This window comes from Anoplolepis gracilipes, chromosome 6 (assembly GCF_047496725.1).
Source record: "Anoplolepis gracilipes chromosome 6, ASM4749672v1, whole genome shotgun sequence".
Classification (NCBI taxonomy): domain Eukaryota; kingdom Metazoa; phylum Arthropoda; class Insecta; order Hymenoptera; family Formicidae; genus Anoplolepis; species Anoplolepis gracilipes.
The window spans coordinates 12,059,557-12,082,886 of NC_132975.1; the positions used below are offsets into that span (position 1 = coordinate 12,059,557).

A 23,330-nucleotide genomic window follows, 5' to 3' on the forward strand; every position below is an offset into this window, starting at 1 on the left:
TTTTCATTAGATATAAAAGTTAAAATATTCTTAATTTTTTGAAATTAATAAAATAAAGATAATAGATCCGATGATATAACTTTCCATATGTCATTTACAAAGATACAAATACGTATAGATTTTCGACACGTTTCATACCAGTCGCAAAATCGTCGTCTGATTAAATTGACATAACATTGTTTGCTGTTGCTCCGCTGTACTGTCGTATGATTGTATGTGTATAGCAAACGTCGGCGGAGACGGTCGTCAAAGTTCAAAGTAATTTCGGGACATACGGCAAAACGTTTAGCACAGATTCCTTAGCGTCCATTGACGATCCCGGAAACACGTCCGCGGCATTGTTTGAGTTTCGATTTGAATGCGGTTCAATATGTACCGCGTGCTACATAGTCGTCTATATTAGCTTCTCATTTGCCTGCTACACGCGATATTACCGACGATACTGCGAGAGAAAGAGAGAGAGAGAGAGAGAGAGAGAGAGAAGGTCCAATTAAATTAACTAATAATACGCATCGTAATCACCTTACATCACATACCATTCGATCAATTATCAATTATATAACAGAGAACCGATAAATTAACAAGGGTCATTAAGTGTTGAGAATTATCGTATAAAAATGTAATTAATTTGATGAATGAGCATTAACAAAATAATTATGGTTAAACATAAGTTATAATATAATTGAATTATATGAGAAATAAGAGAAGGAAGAGACATCTGATATTCCCGAATACGATCGAAGCTACTAACATTTTCTTTGCAAATAAGAATTGCTATTTTCTCAAAGTTATTGACTCAATGAAATTTTTATTTTGTTCTACACTCATCAGATTATAAGCTATAATATAAAAACAGCGTTCTCATTTTAAATTTGATTGTGTAGAACATTTAGATAAGATGAATCAGATTACATCGCGATATAAAACTTGAATTATCATTTCTAATTTTAGACAGGGTTGGCAAAATTCCACATTCTTTAAATAAAATCCACGTCAGTGGTAAAAACTGGAAAAAACTGTTTTTCTATTAAAAATATTAAATAGAAAATTTTTTAATAAATATTCGTCAATTAAGAGAATGTTTTTTAACCTTTATTTAAAATAAAATTCATAATAAATTAGAAATCAATGTAGCAAATAAATTAATTTTTTGTTAGAAAATATTGAATGCGAACCAGATCTATATTCATAAAAATTTTTATTTTTGTCATTTTTTTATTTATTAAACTAAAAATTAATATAAAATTAACAACATTTATGTCGCCAAAGTTTTTATTTTAAAACCTTACATATATTAACATTTATTAATCTACATATTTGAATTAAAAAGACTATTATTAGATTAATTTCATTTTTTAAACTAGAATGATTAGTATGTTTTATTAATTAAAATAAAAATATATTTTTGCATAAAGTTGTATAAATGTATTTTAATGTTACATATTATTTTATTAGTTTTTGCCAATTTATTCCATTGAATAAAGGAACGGTAAAAATAATGTATTAGTTTTTCCGCTCGCTGGGCTTTTCTCCCACATTTTTTTGCGCAAAATTTTAAGATAAGAAAAGCTGTAGGTCACATCATGGGGTTAATAGCGATTTGGTAACATACTACCGAAGCTTTGCGGGTACGCATTTTTCGCGGCATCGTCGTTTCGACTTGAACTCGTGCCAATACGCGAGCCGCTGTTTTGCCCTCGAAAGCGTGGCGAATCACATCGTAAGGACGATCGTTACGGCGATTCACGATAAAATTCTTATTCCACGGCTCGCCGTTGCCGTCAAGGATGAGAGAAGAAAACTGCTTTCTTAAATATTATTTGCCCCCGAGCGTTCTATTATTCCACGCGAGACGGGAGTGGTCAGGAATTCGAGCTCGCTACACCAAAGGATTTCTGCCGGATACAACTCGGCTCTTTCTTTATTTTTTTTTTTTGTCCTTATGGTTTCTACTTTTTTCTTCTTTTCGGACATTCCTATCGACGCAGCTCGAATCGGCAGAATTATGTTGTTGCGCCGACGAAACGAGATATTTCGTTTCTCGCCTTCGACGGCGCTCTAGTATTTTATGTAAAGACCCAACAATTTTATTCCACGTCCTCGAGTATACTCTCTTTCCTCTCCATATGGCCTTTTCTTTTTCTCCCTTTCTCCCTTCTTTAGGGACTTCTCCTTCCTTTGGTGCCATAAATTTCACCCGCGTTACCTACCTACCTACCCCTCCCCCCCCCCTTGTGTTACGCGCCCATATATTCCGATATCCTAGAACTCAACCTTGTTCCCGCAACCCATTTCGAAGCACTCCCGCGGTTACTTTGGCTCGCCCATCTTATACGTATATATCCCGAATTCCGATATCGCGACCGCAATGTTGTATAGGTACATTCAGCAACTATATCTTCGTGCGTCAAGTAGAATAGATGAGGCTTTCAATTTCATCATCGATTCCGACATTTACAACGGCGCATTTACTTTGTTTATTTAATCGTATTAAAACCAAAAAGTAGATGTTTGTAACATGATATACTAAAAGCGTGTAACTTAAGTGTTATTTAATTATGAAAATTATAAGTAAAGATTATGAGAGAGAGAGAGAGAGAGAGAGAGAGAGAGAGAGAGAGAGAGAGAGAGAGAGATATTTAATAAATTTTGATAAATCGAAATAGTCGGCGAAATAAAAGAAATATTAACTGTAAAAGATAAAAAGGAGAATGTTACCAATATATTTCATTATATATAATAAATAAATAAATATATATATATATTTATATATATAGATTATTAGTTATTTTATTTAGTAAATTTATTTTTTAAGGAAAATATATGACGTATGAAATAAATGTCACACTAACGACGATCTATTATAACGCCACAGCCCGATATTATAAAAACTCGTCATCCATCTACCCACCAAACTTTTTAATACTCTTTTTTTTTTCTAAAAGCTCACGTTTCCCTTGCTTCGTTTTTGCGTGCATTTAGTAGAACGTCAACAACGACGTGCCGTTCTTCGCTTTTAATTTACTCGACGAGATTGATTCTCTTATACATCTATCCTAGAAACGATTTTCATTGTATTTGCTTGGCCGCCGTTTAACGGCCGCGCGCTACTAAACTCTCGCAATACGGTAGATGCGCCAAGAAACTGTATTTTTCTCGTCTTTGATTTTTCCGAGAGGGACTCTATTCTATTTGTACAGTTGCCATCGTATTCCGTACGAATCTCTTTTCCACCTCGCCGGACATTCCGATATCCCAGTGCTTAACCTTGTTCCCCAAATCCATTTCGGAGCTTTCTCTCCTAGTTTTACGCTCTTCTTTCTTTTACTTTCTTTCTTTATTTAGCACAAGATTTCGCGGTAAAGTTTCGCGTCAAGTCGCTGAATCAAGTAATTTTAGAATCTTCTTTTCTATTTATAACATCTATAATAGTCACAGCTTATAAGATTATCGCATATCGTTATTTTAATCTTTATTTTTTAGAATATATAATCTTATCTTTTTTTTTTTTATAAAACAAAATATATTTTTTTTTATTTAATATAAAATTTACTTTCAAGAATTGGATTTACTTTTATGGAATATCAATTAATTGATAATATACATTGATCTATAATAGTTTTTACATTTGTATAATTTTTCTGCAGATCTTGAAAAGGACGTGATCTTTTAGATACGATAAATTCCTTTCTTCTTAATTTGATTCGCTGATTTTTAGCTTTCTCGTCAATGTGTATTCGTCTTTTTTAGCAAGGAGAATCCATCCGACCCGACGATTTCCGTAATCCGTAATCCACTCGATTCTCGCTCGTCGGCGTGAAATTTTAATACCAAATCGATTCTCGCTGTCGCGGCTTTATCGCCTGCTACGCGCGCGATATCGATTTCGACCGTTGCGACAATTACGATTGACGTTTCGATACACGGTCGAGGAGCGGCCTGATCGGATTCTCGCGCAGACGTAGCTTTCAACACGACTTCACCTGCCCGTTCATCTCACAAGTTTGGCTTTGAGTTCCATCATCGCAATGAAAAGATACACCTTCCTTTTCTTGCCAGTAGCATAACCAACGACCCCGTAAATCTCAGGGGAGACCCTAGTGCCAAAAGAAGGGATGGATGAAAAAAAGGAAAGCAAAAAAAGAGGAAAAAAAAAGAAAGTTGAGAAGGAGAAAAATATATCTGTTTATTATTCTGGAACAAGCCCCATCAGAACAAGAATAATGCAGGAGTGGAGAATGTTAAGGATACAAAGCAGTGAACGATAAACACCGAAATGATAAAAATCGAAAGAGAAATAAAAAGTTAGAAGATAAATATGATATGTCGGTAGAAAAATATTTATTTTATATAAGAATCGTATAAAAGAGACTTTCTCTCATTCGAAGAATATCAGACAATAGTACACTTGAAGCGATGATAAAGCAAAGTCACGCGTACATTCGGGAATGCTTAACAATTAAATAATTTAAAGAAAAAAGGAGAGAAAATGATAAATCGAAACGGGATGAAAAGGGAAAAGTAAAATAATCGAGATTGTAGTTGTCCGAAACATTAATGGTCCTTTAGCTTCTTCTGCAGCGGAGAGCACTAAACGTGAGTTCTCTTACGTCACTGTCTCCTGCATTCGCACTCAAATATTCAGGCAGCGTCATAAATTTTATCCAGCTACCGTATATATATCCCACGTGCCATTCGCTATTTTGCCATGAATTCCGATATCCTAGAACTTAACCTTGTTCCCGCAATCCATTCTACAATTCTTTCATTTATTCCGATCCGAGCTTTCTCTCGATACCGCACTTGCGCGCGCACGTTGCACTTCTACGAGAGAAATATATCCGACCTGACGTTTACGTCGACGCTCTTTGCGCTCTCTTTCTCTTTCTCTCTCTCTCTCTCTCTCTCTCTTTTTCTATTTCTCGTGTAATTCTATAACGTATGACCGTTGGAAAGAATTCTGTGCGAAAATCCGTCCTCGACGAGTCCGTAAAGAAATGAAAAATCTATCTATTAATAAATCTGTGTACTTAAATATATTGATAATTATTTTTCAACTTTTAAGCTATAATAAAACTTAAGTTTTAATAAAAAGTAAAATGAGATCAATATAAGAAGGAAAGAATATATAAAAGAAATTGAAAACATTTTCTAAAATAACAAAGCATAAAAACATCTTTCTTAATATAGTAAAGTATAAGATTGACTTTATACGCATTTAGACTACAACAAATTTCCGACGTCATGCAAAATTTAATAATTATTACATTAATTGAAACTATTTCTTTATTTATACTACGAGCACATAAATTATTGCACATCCCTCACCAATGATACTGAAATTGTCACCGTCTTATCTATTATAAATTATTTGCATTAAGCAAACGTCGAAAAGAGAGAACTGGAAAATGCATATCCAGTGTTGGTTATTGACAGAATTGCCAATATTATTCTTACGCGATCGTAAGTAATATTAATAGGTGACAAAATAGTTTTGAAAGATCTGCTATATCGAAGAATTGCTACAATCGATTACCGCGATATCCACAAATAGCTAATGAACTGTATCGAGATGATGAACCAATATTTACCGATTAAAGCATCAAAATCGCGAAATATCACTTTTTCGACGGGATATATACATCGTTACAACTGTCGGATTCGCTTCAATCAAATTTCCGACAAACTTCAACCAACGTTGAATTCTTGACAGCGTGGCTGAACCAAACTTCACTCTTTCGGAAAAGTCGAAACACGAGTGCTGTCGTGCATCGAGTGATTTTTCTTCCTACTATGTTCCCTATTCTCTTCTTTCTCCGACTCCACCCTTATATCACGGGAGTTCGTTCCGTTTGTGCCATAAATCCTATCTGGTTGCGAATACACCGTCCTGTTGCTTTTGCCTGTACAAAATCCGCTATGAACATCCCGCGGTATCCTCAAACTTAACCTTATTTCTGTCTGTCTCTCGTTTATTTTGGCTTAACTTTCCGGACACGCTGAATCCCATGACATTCCATTCCCCGAGGAGAGCGTAACCTGTTTGTAGGTCTCCGGTACATACGCGCGGGTCATCGGCGACTCGATCGTTTTACGACCATCAGAAATTATTGAAAAACGATCCAGTTTCCCCATTTCCTACCGTCTCTTACGACCAGTTTCTACATCCTCTTCCCTATATTTAATGAATAATGTAAAGAACGAATGTCTTTAGTAACGAGCAAATTCTACAGCAAATCCTTAAATGCGTTTCCGTGAAATCTGTTTGACGAAAAATTAGCGTATGTGATATTCGTAAATGAATTTAAGTAAAATAAAAGACAATTACATATAATTGAAAATAAATTATCTAGCGACGTCAGAAAGCGTGCATTAATTTTAACTATTTACCTTCTAAATTCTAACACAAAGCGCTACAACATAGACAGAGAAGGGATGTAGCAACAAATTGAAAGCAAGAGAAATTACTGCAATATAGATTTTACAAGATTTCGAGATTTAACCATGTTGCTGCTGCGAGCGAAAATTGACAAAATAATAGGGCCGTCTATCCGCGCGAGAATAACGGAATAATTCAGGATCCGCGCAGTCTCTCCGACTTTGGCCAGTTGTTGTGGATATGCCATCGCAAACCGCATCCCATCGTATCACGGAGTTCACCGGCGTGCACCGCCACGTCACTGTGGTACAAACTATTGGATTACAACGGGCGACGTTCTCGACGTGCGCGCGGACGTCAGCCTGGATATATTCTCCCTTGCCGAAAAGGGCCGCGCTAAGGAAGTTACCGTGTTGCGTAAGCCGCGTGCAATTCCGTTCCGTACGTGTCCCGCCGTTCCGGAACACAGACTGCCAGACGGTGTTTCTGTAATCAACGATGATGTTTCCTCGCTTATCTCCGTGCGAGACCCATGCCGCCGTCACGACGTTGCGACGACTTTCCGTGATCTCGGATAAAGAGCTGCTCGAGAGAGAGAGAGAGAGAGAGAGAGAGAGAGAGAGACGATTCCTCTGGGTGACTTTGCGAGGAGGGATTACCGTGGCATTAGCAGCTAAGTGTTTCGTTAAAGAGAGAGATAAATTCGAGTCTGCTCGTGTCGAATTATTCATGGTTTTGCGGCGAATGCGGTGGCGATTTAAAACACTAAAGCGTCGGGTGGTTTTCAGAAGCAAGATCTGTATTAATGTGTCACATTTGGAGCTGCGCATATATCATTCCCGGCTCGTGTGCTATTACTATATTAAATAAAGGTCCGGCTCTGACCACTGTACTTAGTACGATATATACGGGAAATGTAAATTTTTTACTTTAAATTTAATGCGCGTTTTAAATTGTTCGTCGAAAGAGAATGATAAAATCGGCCGTTTTGTTATCGACGATTTTTAAAACAGAAAGACGCACACATTTCTCCATCGCAGAAACGCGATTCTCTTCGTAAATGAAATTTTCCTCCTCCACATCGAAGGTGGAGGAAGAAACTCATCTTATTACTGTTTATCGGTACTTTCCGCGCTGCATTCTGCAGAGTTCGAGCTTTATCTTAATAGAAAACTCCAATATCCACGATTATCTTAATAAGCCAGACCGCGTCACCGAGAGTCATCGGCTGTGCGCAACCGACCCGGGATCTGTATCCGCCTCAAAATTGCGTAACCTCGTTCTCCCGCGCACAGAGGCAAGCAGCCAGGCAGGCTCAAAACTTTCCTGTTTATCCCGGGCACGGCGAATCTACGTCGGCGAGCTCCTTCCCCGTGGGATCACCCGCCGCACCACAACGAGTATACGTATATATATTGTCCAGGCCGGTATATATATACATATATATATATATATATATATATGTGTGTGTGTGTGTGTGTGTGTGTGTATACTGTATCGGAGAGGGACCGTGTTCGTCTGCGGTATATCCAATCTCGCGCTTTTCGAAGGGTACGCGTTTTTTTTTATCCGTTCGCGATCATTATCTCCAATTTCCTTGCTTCGATTCGACGCGGTATTTTCCAAAGCGCGCGAGCCAGTTCTCGATATCGGCCTCTGAGAACTGCACAATAATATAACAGTATAATAATGGAGGTCACCCGGGCGAGAGGTGGTGCACCCGGCCAAGGCAAGGACCGTATTGCATCCGAGAGAGCAATACGCGCCGCCCTTTTATGCACTCGGACTATACCAGGGATTGGTATTCTCGAACTTGCGCGGCGAGAGAGCTCGTTCCCCGCGTCGAATCTCGCTCGTTTATTCCGGTTTGACTTGGCTCTATATAACGGAACAACGCGACCGCTCCGGGGAATTGCAGATCGCGGGACCCTCAAAGTCCGCCCGTCTCGCTAACCCAATAATGTACTCTGGCTTCACAAAGGGTACCGGCCAGCTCGCAACATCGATCTGGTAATTAATTCTTTCGACCGGAAATTGTCGCTAGTCCATATGGCGCATGAAGAAATCTTTCATGTAAAGGTTTTCGTGCAAGATTTAACTATGCTTTAAAACAAGATGTAAAATTGAAATTCGATCCACCGCAACGGATATTTTGCAATAAATTAATGTTGAATTTAATTTCTGATTGTGTGTGTGTGTGTAAACGTAAACTTTCATACATTTTATAAATGATTGAAAATTTATCCTTAATTGTTTTCTACTCGCGAGAATAAACGATCGTATAGGAACAATAATTGTCAGAATAATTATGACAGTGAGATGAGAATAATGTTGAAATATTGTTCAGGGATTAAACTAAAATATCCGTAGTCAAGCATAATGACACCGCATTTAACAGTCGTCATAAACTTATGATAAAACTGTGACAATTAATTTATTTGAAATATTGAGATATCATTTAATTCGACGTCATAATCGCTCTTATTGATTTCTTTGAGTCTACATTAGGAAGATTGTACTTTAGTTTTAAATCCATCTAATCGCAATTTGTTCAAGTTATTTAATTAATATATTTACTTTTTTACAAAATATATATATAATTTATTTATATAAAATTATCACATGTACATACATGAATCGATCAAGTCAAGAATATATTTCACAATCTTTGTAAATCTTGTGTTTAAATTTTGAAGGAAATGTATTTGTCGTACATAGAAGAAAATCGACTTTTATCCTATTATTTTCCTATATCCTCCCTGAAAATACAATCTTTCATACGGAAATTTGATAAATGAAGCCCTCATTCACATATGGCGGATTCTTACTATGCCATGGGAGTGGGCGGAAATAAAGAATACACCCCGCTCGCGTAAATTTTTCATGCTATCTATTCATTGATACGTGATCCTTTTATGAAGCGTCGAATCGACATCAAAGCCGACCACGCTCGCAGATCGAGCGGCGCGTAACGAAGGTTTTTAGAAACGGGATCCAATAACCGGCGTACGGAGTTTTACTCGCGCGTTGGCTACAGGCGCGTAATTTGCTCGATTTACGAGCGTATCAAGCGTGGAAATCAAAATTGCAGTCTGTGGTGGGAATATAAAGCTCTCAAGGAACCGATCGCAGAAACCCGCGCAGCGTTTCATGTCGCAAATTTGAAGTCTCAAAAAAATTTATTGAATCTTGACATCTCCGACGTAGATCGTAACCCAAAATTTGTCAATACATTGTATTATATTGGACACTTCCTTTCTATTTTTATACTTGGATTCTAATAAAAATACACGTCTTTAAATTACATAAGCCATATCTGTATATATCTTCCGTAATTTGTGTTATCGTATACGCATAATTATTATTTTTAAAAAGTTAACTGCAAAAAAATATTAAAAATAAAAGATTGGAAATCTCTATGAAATGTATAAATGATACAGATTTTTATTATATTTTTTACTTTAATAATGCAACTAAAGTAAATAATTGTAATAATGTAATAACCATGAGTTTTTTTTCCTTCAAATCTATCAAAAATTTAGAGATCAATTAACAGTTGAATGCTGTCTGCTAACGTAGCTAGATTTTGCCAGACATAAATGCGTCAGTAAAACTCGTGATACTTAATGGACTTTTTGATTTAATGACCCCATCAATCGCGAACGAATCGGAAAGGCGATGCTCGGTCGTGCCCAATTCCGGTCTGGTTCCTACCGGAAGTAAGCACCACTAAGCGCCGTTCTCCAAAAATTATGTGTCTAGGTATTATGATCCGGGCATTATAGCATCAAACGATGACTATTGCAAAATTGCAAATTATAGTGTATGGATGGATAGTGTCAGATAAAATAAATTGCTTTTCGTTTTTGTTCTTTGCATTGAATATATGTTATTTTTAAATAAATTAAAATATACATTATTTGTACATGTGAAATATAGTAAAATTTGCCAACAAATATATACCATAATAAATATATTAGATCGATTATACGGATTATATCAATCTTCTAGTGAGTTTTAATGAGAGAAATAAAAATTAATCAGATTGATTCGTAATATACAAGATATTCCAGGATCACTATTTGTTAATGATTCTTGAGATGCTTTAGAGATGATTTTTCTTCAGAAAATGAGAGAGGTTATCATTTTTCGCAAATTTCAAATTTTTGCATTCCATATTATATATATATTTTTAGAATTAATTGTAAGCCTTAAATTAAAATTCTATTAAAATAACTCTACTTGGAATTAACTGAAAAATGTAGTTTGGTTTCACAACTATCTAAATCTTAATCTCTTTTAATTCTCCATAAAATTTAGTTTATGAAAAATCTTTCTTTTTGAATCACTTATAACTCAGGAATTATTGATGACAATTTCACTGAAAAAGAAAAAACATTTTCAAATGCTTTTAAAAATCTTAGTCATTAGCAGGCAGTGTTGACACTGACAATGAGACAATCTGTATATTCTTGACTTTAATTTCGTAGAATACAGTGGATTTAATTTTTTCGATTCACAGACTATTCGAGCATCAACCATCCAAGCTATGGTCTGTGACCAAACGCTAGAAACGAACGCTCGCGGGGATCAAAAGTAAAACTCGTTTGTGTCGCTACAGGCGAATGGCGTTATATATCTAATGTATTGCAGCAGACGGTAGTAACGCAATAATGAACGTACTCCGGAATTTCCTGGAGACCGCTCGCTCCCTCTCCCCCCCTCCTCCACCCCGCGCTCGCATCGTAAATTTCGTCGCACTTTGTGCTGCGCTCTGCAATTTTACCGCGGATTCCAATATCTACGACTAAACCTCGTAACCCACGCCGAATCTCCCTCGTTTATTTCGGTTTAACTTACTGCAGCCCCTCTTATTCCCGCCTCTTTCTCTCTCTCTCTCTCTCTCTCTCTCCACCCTTCTGTGCACTCTGTACGCGCGCTCCGTTGCCATCTCCTCAGAGACCGTCGTCCGTCTATGGACCCTTCAAAGACTTGCGGTAATTTAGTCGCATCTTTTCGGATCACAAAGACCACTCGGTGGAAAATATTTAAATTCTAATTCGCGTCCTTCTTATGCACTCTCGCGAGCACGCCCTCGCTTTAACGTGTAATAAAGCCGCGCCTAGTAACCCACGGGAAATACATTTACATAAAGAAGAAGAAGGTCAACGAGACCTACTTCCGCCCATAAGGGCGGGGTCGCCCTCGCTATTTCGCGAATACTAAACGTGGCTTTGTCTCGTGTTGCATCTACGGACCGACAAGAGCATTTGTTATTTTTTATGCGCTCTTAGCCTTACTCTTTATTCGGTGGAAACACATTAACCTGAACTCCTCCTCCGTCCCTCTTTTCTTATCTTCTTCTATCTGCCATTTTAAGAAGGGCAGAAGCTACTTTCGGCATCCTACATGCATATGTATGCATATTTATGCAGTTGCAAACTCTTATCGCTATTAAATTCTCGAGGGAATATGAACTTGATATAATTCAAGTAAACAAACAATCTTATTTAAACGTATACTTGAGCGCATAAAATGATGGTTTAAATATTTTATATTTAAAATATGCATGAAAACGCCCTGTTCTATTCCCTCTTCCTGCTCTCGCGAGATGTTACGATGTGCATTGCGTTTATTTATCGGGTCTGCGTGCTCGCTCGGGAGAGCTTCTGTACCGAGAAACATAATTTGGCAATGTTATCCACCGTGTTTCCTTACACAAGTACAGAGAGGACGCTCTTCTCTTTAGCAGACGGGGGAATTGTTTCTTCTCCGTTTCGATCTGTCTAATCTGAACGCATTAGTCGCGCAACAGCTACTTAGATTCGGGGCTGTGCTCCGAAGGTACACTCGAGGGAATTCCATCCCTAGATCTTCAGATGAAAGTCCGCAATCCGATTTGTTTCTGTCTCCGCACCCAATAGAAAAAGCATGTTCGGCTGCGACAAGTTCGTTCTGATTTTGCGATGTGAACGATTGGCAGAAATTTCCAGATATCATATCGTTAACGCCGCCCCGTACTTTATTCGCGTACAAAGATTTACCCAGACGGTCATGCCTTCTCGTAAGAGCCATCCGACTCGGCTGTCAAGGGATAAATCGAGCCTTAGCATTCTACAGCCACCACCTACTCACGGCTAACGCGATACATTTGTCTTTATCTTCGGTCGTTATCTCGGTTGCGAACGTATCTCCCGCAAACTGTTCCCACGTGAGTAAGTAGCTCGTTATGTGCGCGAACTGTGCTGTTGTCACGTTTCCTCTTTTTTCGTGAAAAAAATGGAAAGAATCTTTGAAATTGCACGAAATTATATATTTGTCTCCACAAAATAATTTCTTTTTTAATTTGGTCGTGAAAAAGAGATATCCAATATCTTATTACAATAAATTTACATTAAATATAAGTTTTCAAACTTTTATATACATATATATATATATACATATATATATATATATATATATTGTAAAAATTTATATATAAAATTATAACTTAGATTAACAATAATAAGATATGCGATTAAAATTATATTTACATGAAGCTGTAAATATAAAAGTAAAAAAAAAAAAAAAAATAAAATAAAATGAAACCTTCGCCAACTAAAAATACATATCCCAAAATACAATACATACGATACAACTTCAATTATATGATATAAACCGCGTGTAACCTCAAGGGTCAGTAAGTAATCAGTATACAGTTAGGAATTAATTAAAGATTACTCTCGCAGGAACAGTGGATCGTTAGAGTACTTTTACACGTTGCAAGCAATAAGAGAGGAATCAGGTACGAATATGGAGCTGCATCATTTATAAACTTTTTCTCCGTACTCAATAACGTTCCGTGATTTATTTTGCACGATTTTTCGTCGCGCAAACAGGCTGACACAGCGTATATACCTCGCACGGACATAAATGCGACGCGTACGAAAATATGCAATGACGTGCGCATCATTATCGCAGCGCTTCTCGGATATCAACACACGCTCGATATCTACACGGCTTCCTAACGAGACTCCGGAGTCGCGATCCAATTTCGACTCGCGATTCAAAATAGCACATCCACCCGTAAATACGTCGGTATACGTTCTCGAAACTCTGTCGCGGAGGACCGGTAACGGAATATAAGAACTCGTTACGCATTCCATACCACGACACATTTCAGTATCGCGGAATCAAACTTTATTCTTCCTAACTCACGTCGTCCTCGTTTATTTCAACTTATACCATTATCTCAGTCACTTTTCTCTCTTCCTTCTATCTTCTTCTTCTTTCTTTCACTGCAGCTGTTTCATTCTGAACTGTTATATTTGCTCCTCGTACATTCAAACATTACCGAGTTGTTTCTCTATCTGCTTTAATCCGCGAAGTTTTCTCGGAATAGAACATCTAAGGCACGATTCTCGACGCTGAAGGAACTACGAGAGATATATATAATATAATGTTGGTAGTTTTTTTTTTCCTTGAGATAATTCTGATTCTGGGATACAAGCGGTAAATCAGTCAGTCTGTCGCAGCACCGTAATACACCATTAAGTAAGTTAAGCGTTGTACCAACTGCAAGCTTGCTTGCTGATGTCACAGGTATTAGATATCTTTAGCACAGTAAAGTGTATGACTCAGAACTCTGAATCGTATTTCAGCGTCAGCGCAAAAGTATTGAGATAATTCGCGACTAATAGGTATAAATATCGTCGAAGCAAACTGTCAAAAAAAACGTCACAAAAGTCACGCTATTATTAAATAGAAAAAATTCTCTTGAAGTTCTTTCCCTCTTTTTCCTTCTTTTTTGGCACATTTGCGCCAAAATATTTTATCGCGCTCGCCTCGCACGACTGAAATTAATTAGCTCACCGGTCTCGATCGACCTAACCCGACAAGCGCCTGACAAGTAAGAAGAAAGCAAGCTCGACCGCCCGAAAGAGTTTCCCGCGAATTCCACCCTCGTACGCGTTCCCAACGAGCCACCCTCTCGCCCGCGTCTGCCCCGAGAATGTATACGCCCGTTGGTCCTTCAGAACCCGCCTGTGGTAGTCACTTCTCGTCTGCGCTCCGTTAGGGCCGAAGTCTGCCGGTGACGGAGCAGATACTCTAGCGCGCTGCTCTATCTTTCAAGCTCTCGTGGTGAGCAGGAGAGCTTGGAAATCTACCCTCTTCGGATGTTCCCGCCTGTGCTACCTCGTTCTGTCTCTTTCTCTCTCTTTTGCTATTTCCCTTAGCAACAAACCGTTTCCCGTCGACCCTCCACTTCGCGTTACCAACTTTTCAAAACACTACAGTCTGGAAGGGCACCGAGCGAATTATAGTATTTTGAAATTTATTTGTAGCAAGGGGGATGATTATAGAGCGTATATATATATATATATATATATATATATATACAATAAATATAGAATAACTAAAGAAAAATCTTTTAGGAAAGATATCTATATAAAGTATGCGATTAGGGAGAGCAGATAATAACTGAGGAATTTTATAAACTTTGATATACTTGTGTTATTATACATATATTTTTTTGATATGTATGTATTGTTATTTAAATTATTAATTTTGCCGCATACATATTTATACAATTTTTCATGGTACGACATGATCGCAAAGTGATTTAGAAACCGAACGAAAGTGATTTTGATAAATCTGTGCAATCGATTACAAAGCGACAAATATTTTATCTGGAAATTTATTTCTATCCGGAGATCGGTTTTGAAAAATTACAAACCAGACGTCAAATATTATAATTTACGAAAGATTGGACAGCGCATGATAAAACGATAACGAAAATACAATACTATAATTATAGTGCGGTTAGCAATGCTGTCTCGCCCATTCTCTCTTCAGACAAGTTTGTTGCGCGACGATGTGTGTCCGATCGTTATTGCGGAAGTAGCCACCGTCGTCGTCGCTGCTGCAATAGGTTCCCGAAGAGAAAAACGTGCGGAACGGAAATCGTGAAAAAGCTGCGAAGTGCAGTCGACACTCTCGACGTTCCCTCCTCTTGCAAACGCGTCGTCATTCGACGACGGCCGAAGCGTTGGAAAGAGAAGAGAACGAGAGAGGTGCTGCCGTAATACTCCGAGTTTTCAAGAGATCAGAAAAAAGGTTCAATTAGGGAATGTGGTGAAATTTCAGTAACCGAAATTTTGTCGAGCAGTTTTTGTTATTAATTCCGAATGCAAACTTTAAAACTCAAAACTCGACCTTTAAATCCTTGAATGGTGAGTTTGCTTACATATGCTGAAAAATGAGAAATATGGAAAATTGGATTTTATTGTTATGTACTTTTCCTATATTCGCGTTCATTGTAGCAATGTTGTTGATACAGCCGACATATAATACAGTAAATCATATACATACATATGTATAAATAAAGAAAATATTGTGCTATTAGATTATTTTATTATTTTACGTTTTTTAAATAAAAATATTATGCTACTTTTAGAAATAAATTATCGTTTCTTCTCTCTTTAAAATAAAGAAATATAAATAGAATATATAAAACTTAAAGTCGAAACTGTGCCAGTCGCGCACAGACTCAGACCTATCGATCTTTAAATGTATAATATTACTTTGCTATTTTATCACGTGTTATATTTCTGAGATAATAAAATATTAACACTTGCGATCTACCAGAATGCAAAATTAATTAAATGGATGCGTACATGTGGATATAGTCAGCACGTTCAATTGTACGTCAAGCCAAGTGATCACATTAAGAGCGATTAATAAAATAATAATTCTGAATTGTAATAGGTTTTCCCATTTTTTAGAAAATGGAATATCGCGAATATTTTTCAATAGATATATTCAAGAGCCGATCGAGAGCTGTACATCAACGATTACCCGATTATAGGTTATATTTAAAACTATAGAGAAAGATAGAAAGTGCTGAAAATAGATTGAGAGACGCGTCTGGCAATACGTTAATTGAAGGATGAAGGATTAGTGATCTATGAACCATTAAATTGTCTGATCGGTACTTTAACCGAGTCAGTGAAGAATGTGACAAACGAGCGTCGATGTCACGAGCAGCAGGATTAATTCATAGCGATTTGTGATTTACGAGTGAGATGCCGATATTGCGAAAAAATAGATATTTCAGAAAAAAAGACAAATCTTAAGAAAATTTTATTGTTTTATCAATATAATAATCCCTATTATAAAACTAGTACATATTTTCTTTTTGTCAGCTATACCGCAAGATTAAATTACACGCAATTATATGCTGATAAAAAATATATATCGTTACAATATAATTTTTTATTAAAACTCCGCCTTTTTTATCAATTCAGCCACCTTACTCGATCTCTCAATTAACTCATCCAATTGTTTTCGACTCTCCGCAGTCCGGATCGCCTGTTCGATCTCGAGGAATCGCCGCCGGAACAATTCGAGCACGCTATGAATATAGAGTAAATAGTTCCGCACAGTTATTATTACACGCGTTATTAGGAACGTAGTGCCATAGGATTATTGACACGACGCGCATAGAAGATAATATTTGTAAATGGGGAGTTAGAACGATCGTGCGGTTGAAATTGCCAGAGTAATTCCGCTATCGGTGAATCATTGTTGGAAATATTTTCACGTTGATTACAATTCGCGCGTGTATTCTTAATACGATAGTGCAATTACAGCGGCACAATGCGGCAAGAGTGCGCGCAGAGCTAATTCGGGGATTGAAAATCGTCGATTCCCGGCACGCGCTTAATCCTGAAGAAATCGCTTCGCGATCAAAGCCATATGCAAATGCGATTACTCATTATCCATCGCTAATTGATTAATAATTCTTCACGCACCTCGATCACGATCGTTTGAAAATCACGATGATGAAGAATACAAATCAAGACGTTAAATTTATTAAAAATTCTTAACGCCTTTTCTTTCAGTCTCACGTTTCTAGACTTTCCAGATTATCGGCTTTAATCAATGTTAAGCATGCAGGCGTAAACAATAATTACCATAAGCTTCCGCAATTTTTCTCGGCAACGATGGATTTGCATTCTCTCATTTTCCTTCTTGTCGCTGAGTCTTGCAAAGCTCTCTTCCTTTTTTTCTTCGCTGGCATAAAGTTCGCGAAACAAAATGCGATCGAGACGGCTTTCTGAGAAGACGTTCCTGTCGGAAATTTCGATCGACGGGGCGTGTTTAAGCGGCGGACAAAGCGCTTTCAGAAAATAAGTCGCGAGTTTTTCTCGCTCGGCAGGTTGGAAGTTTAAGTGGTCGAGCGCGAAAGTATAGAGAGAGAGAGAGAGAGAGAGAAGGGAGAGAAAGAAAGATCCACTGAGAGAATGAGAGGAAGGGAATAATACGGCACGAATGGGCTTTGACTTTCTATATTTGCGGAAAGACTGGCCTAGAGTTCGAGCGTGGAAACCTTTCATTAATTTCACAAAGGCCGCCACTTGACCCCTTAACCGTTGCCGGCTATTCTTATGTCTTTTTTTTTTTTTTTTTTTTTTTTTTTTTTTTTATTTCAAGCGCACCCTGGTCTAGAAAATCGGATAAAGCGCAATCGCGGACGCGGAGGGCAACGAGCGGCTTATCCACGACTCATTAAACGGGAGCCGGACGAAACTCGTGCTCTCACTACACATTCAACGCCGAAAGTGTGGCTGTATGCGCGCATTGGACAAATAAAATCTCAGAATCAGACGGTCGCATTAACACTAAATGTGGGCGGAAATGCCGTATTTTCACGAACATTTAACACAGAATATGATCTCATGTTCGAGCCTTTAATCTTGATATTAAAACTTTTAATTCTTATTTATATGCATGACTTTTGGTTTTAATCCAGCGCTGATACGAGCTTTTATTACTTTATTCCATTTATGTAATATAATACTATATATATGTGAGTGGTGTAAGCCGTGATAAATTTAGCAAAAGTCGATCTACGGCACGGAAAACGAGAAGCGACGCGGATCAAAATTGAAAATCGACATATTTAAATCACTTTATCGCGCGCACGTTCTAATTTCCGGTGGAAAATAGTGGCCTCCTTATTTACATGTGCTTACGGTATCAATTTCCATTCGCGGCACGAATCACCGATCTCGCCTAACCGAATTCGCCAAATTCTCAATCGAAAGTCAATAATTGCACAGTTGGATTTGAACTTGTGTAATTCGACTGCGATCAGGAGAACATCGGTTAATCTCGACCAGGTACACAAACCGCGAGACGCTTTTGTACAACATTTTCGCTTTATCTTCGTGCCGCTACACACCGTGAAATTCTCGTAGCTCATCTCATCGCGAGCCACCATTAATGTAAATATTATTTCAGCGCGCGTTTTAGTTAACCACGCTTAGACCCGTCTCTATTTCGACACGTTTCCCCTATACTACTTTATTTATTTTTCGGTTTATCTATCTTTCACGCTCGATTAAAAATATTTACTCGATTGATTTGCCACCGTAAATTTCTCTTCGATTGCTAATTTCACTCACGAAAAATGTAATTTTTACATTTATATTTTGGTAGACGAAAAGATTTTTATACTAAAAAGAATAAACTAATGTTAATAGGTAATGATATCTCTTTATGTATTTTTTTCTTTTGCATTGTTTGAATCACGTGTTAATGAATTACATTTTTTTATATAGAAAGAGAGATGTGTGTTCAAAGTTTAATATTATTCGAAAAATTTTTCCATTCTCTGTAATACGCGTCAAGGAGACTCCGGTAGAAAGTGGAGCACAAATTTTCCTCACTATATAATGAGGGAAAAGTGGTGAAAGATTAATGCTCTGTCGATTTAATGTGACACAAAAGATTCTCTAAGATGAATTGGTTATCGTTAATTCCATTACGCTCTATATTATTAGTTCAAAGCGCGCAGACTAAAGTATAGATGAGCCATTAGATTACGAAACAAATTAAAGATATTAAATTTGTTGTATTTTTAAATTCTTAATAAATATCCCTTAAATATTGTTTAATATTGAAAGATTATTTACTAGATTAATTACTAGCTGCATTGTGACAATTCTAAAATTATAATGTTTTTTATTTGTGATCAATATATAATTCATCGATTGTATTGGCAGTAAAATCGAAGTTTCAATTATTATATAATTTCTTCCACCGCGAAGATTACAATCCGCGTAATGGTTAAAAAGAGCAGATTACAAGGCTCGTTACTTTTCGCAATGTCGATAAATTTTTAAAGGCTCTTGTAGCTAAATGGAGCTTGAAAATTCTCGCGCGAGCTTTTCTCACGATCTATAATTCATTGTCTGTGATATCCGACGACGCGTCAAATAATAGAAAAGCTCCGTTTGTCCGAAAAAAAAAAAAAAAAAAAAAGAACAAAAAAAAGTCGCAGTCGTAATCCGTTTAATATAGCGCGTTTGAGCATTACCAAAGCCGCACGCGCGAAACTAATGGCGGATTTTTTCGCTCGCGTTAACGACGTGAACGATTAATAAAGCGCAAAGTGCGCGGTGGAGAGCGATCAGTTCGAATCGCCCTCGAAACAATCGTATCGCAAACTCGTTTTATCAACAACTACGCCTCTCGCGCGCTTGCTCGCCTCCCGGCGTAGCCTATATATTTTTATCGCTGCTTTTGTACTCGCGCATTTGCTTACATTACGGGATTTTTACTCTTCGATAAATCTCATAAATCAGAATGCGGAAAGTTACCTTAACGTCTAAGTGGATTGGACATTTGAAAAATAACGTGAGATAAGAATGAGGTAAGAGTATGTAGGACAAGCATATAGGATGATTGAAAGTTACTAAGCACCTCTCTTTCCTAACTTTGGAGAGAAATTTCTAACTTCTAAGGTAGAGAAGACTAGAAAGTAAAATAGCATTAAAATTTATTAAAGTACGAAGATATTACATGCATTTGCCCTTTATGTGCACTTAGTTTCATATGCTCTAAATCATTGTTACTGTCAAAGAGTTGCTGGTAGCATCGTAATACATGAAGATTGCCCAATTTCAACTAGTTTCATCATATCTGTCGAAAGATATCTATTCTGTGCTTACATAACAGAACATTTGCAGTTGACAGATGCGACTATAGTAGTAAAATCGTTGGCAATTACGTCGCTCCGGTTTATGCCGGTTTCTCGAGTTTACCAGAGACAGTAATAATACACACGTTTTCTCCAACAAAATGTTGATAGAATAATAAAAATAGAAATCGGAACAGTAGCGCGCGAGAGACAAAGTAGGCCGTTATATATATATATGATGCGATGCATAATAATCGTGGAAAAGCTGCGGATTTTTGTAGCATTTCTCGAATACGCACAAAGGAAATATAACTCCCGGGCTCGGCGTTCGATAAAAGAATGCGAAATCGATCCGTTCGCTCACGTCATCATCATCGTCGTCGTCGTCGTCGTTGTCGTCGTCGTCGTCGTCGTCATCGTCGTCGTCGTCGTCGTTGTCGTTGTCGTCGTCGTTGTCGTCGTTGTCGTCGTCGTCGTCGTCGTTGTCGACGCAGCCTCCGGAAACCGGTTGTGAAACGCGAGCTCTCTGGCGTATAAATATCTACAAACACCGTACATTTGTGTCCGTACAGAGAGAGAAAGAGAGAAAGAGAGAGAGAGAGAGAGAGACTCACCTGTCTCCAGGTGAGTGCGTTTACCGTCGCCGCGAATAAATTCGAGAAGCGTACACTCGGAGCGGAATAATATCCCGTAATAGAGATGTTGCAATCTTCGGGAAATAATATTTATCGTGTCGTGGAAAAGGAGAACGAGAGAGAGAGAGAGAGAGAGAGAGAGAGAGAGAGAGAGAGACAGAGACAGAGAGAGACAGAGAGAGAGAGAAAGCTCGTGGGAAGAGTATTTTTACGCGAGATCCAGAGGAACGAGATGCGTTTAACGAAGAGTGGTTACATTACGTAACCATGAACTCGTCTTGACGTTCTCCTTTGCTTTCTTTGTAAATATTTTGCGCTTTTAAGGAACATATACGATTTTATTTAGTGTTCACGGTAATTAATGCTCCTTTACCACTTTCGAATTGAAAATGCGAGACTGAAGGTATTTTGTAAAACATTTACCGCGCTTTAGTAATTGTATATTGTGCAAACAACAAAATGAAAGTACACAATTATTCTAGCCTCGGGATATCGGCATACAAATTCTTTGACAGATGTACATTTTTCTACTACCAGATTTACATTCGTCGAATCAAGTATATCTCAATCGCATATACATTTCAATTTACTCGTTACTTTGTACATGTATTCTTTTCGATCGCGACTACAATTAATTGCGCAAATATAGACAGTCAGGTTGAAAGGTAGATGCAATATATGCATCGTGAAACATCACGAACGCGGACTTATTTATGCAGCGATCGAATACGCCTTTTATGTTTCGACGAGCGAATACAATGCAGATTTATTCTATAAGCTGGCGTTTACACAACGCTTCGTTGATCGAGAAACGTTTTTTCTCTTTCCGTGAAACGAACAGCCAGAAAAGCTGGATCAGAAAATTCTACACATGCACAATATGCAAATATGTCGTTAACACTCCTTCCCCCTTCCTCCGCCCGCAACGTCGGGATTCGCGTTCATCCGTCCGAGATAAGACCGCTTAATTAATCGTAATTAGTTGTACCCTCTTCAAAATCTCCTCAGCCAACCAGCTGTCTGCAACTTGACTTTCCACTTCACGTCTTGATCGGAGCTGCTAATTAAAATTAATTCTTAATTTTTATGAAGAAGTCCCTATCGATTATACTGACAAGCCGTTATCCTATGCCCATTAATCTTGGAAAATATTTTCATATACATATATAACACGTCATAAGCGTTTTATGTAAAATGCTTCAAAATTATAAACGTCTATAATATTTTAATTTTAAGTGTTGAATTTTCGAAATTGATCAAACCACGTATCTAGAGAAAAAATGTTATATAAGATTTATCATAAAATTAAAAAGAAATCGAAATATTTCTAGTAGATTGTGTGTCTCAACATTAAATCTTATGTAAAGTTTTATTAATTATCAGATTCAAAATAATTAAATAATAATTGCACAATTGTATAAGAGAAAAGATCGGTGCTTGATCACATAGCGTTACCACATCGAGGCTTTTCGATTCATGTTGAGCACTATAATTTACGTGGCAAAGTAAACGTTAAACACGCTAATTTGTTGACCATCGTACGCAATTTTATCGTCGAAGAAATTAACTCTCGAGCTCGTTCGCGCTTTACGATGTCTTCAGGGAAGAGTCGCTTACGCGCGTAGAGTGCAATATCGGAGTACATATTGCGAAATGAAATAAGCTGCAAGGTAATTCGAAGCATTCCGAGCAATCGCTACGACTGGCGTCCCAAGCGTTCATATTTTATGTTTGCAACGAAATCAAACTAGCTTAAAAACATCCTTGTCGCTTATATATCGTTTTGCATAAACAGAGTCTGAATTTAAAAAGTAAAGAGAGTTAAGTAGTTTGTACATATAAATTAATTTTAATTTATTATAACTACAGCTCCTGGATTACCTTTCTTATTAAATTTTTCTTCGAAATATCGACATTAACGTCAACAAAATTTGTATAATATACATATATTATCAGACGAAAAGTTAATTTAAGTATCGACACGCCTGCAGTGTCTCGTTATAAAAAAAACCATTTCGCGTGCTTAGTCGCACTTAAGGTTGCCAACTAATTGATTATGGTAATCAGTTAATTATTATTAATAAGTATCCATCGAGATCGCGTCAGCGGCCGTCGATAGGCGACGTTCACGCCTCTTAATCTACCGCGAAAATTTATGAGGCCTTGAGCCGAGCTAACACCCACACCATCGTCGATCCGGCGGCCTCCTCTTCTCGTAAATTATGGAACGCGACATCCGATCGAGTGACATCCATGCGGTGGTGTGGAGACGGAATTAATTACTTAGAACCGATATCGCCCGTCCACATTGCCGATGCCGTTGCCGTCGCGGTGAATCGCGTCGTTTGCT

General features: G+C 37.6%; 1 protein-coding gene across 3 annotated transcripts in view; it reads left to right on the forward strand.

Moving 5' to 3' along the window:
* The window catches only part of LOC140666848 (uncharacterized), a 199,769-nt gene that overhangs the window by 148,899 nt on the left and 27,540 nt on the right, over nt 1-23,330 (forward strand). The window lies entirely within an intron of this gene.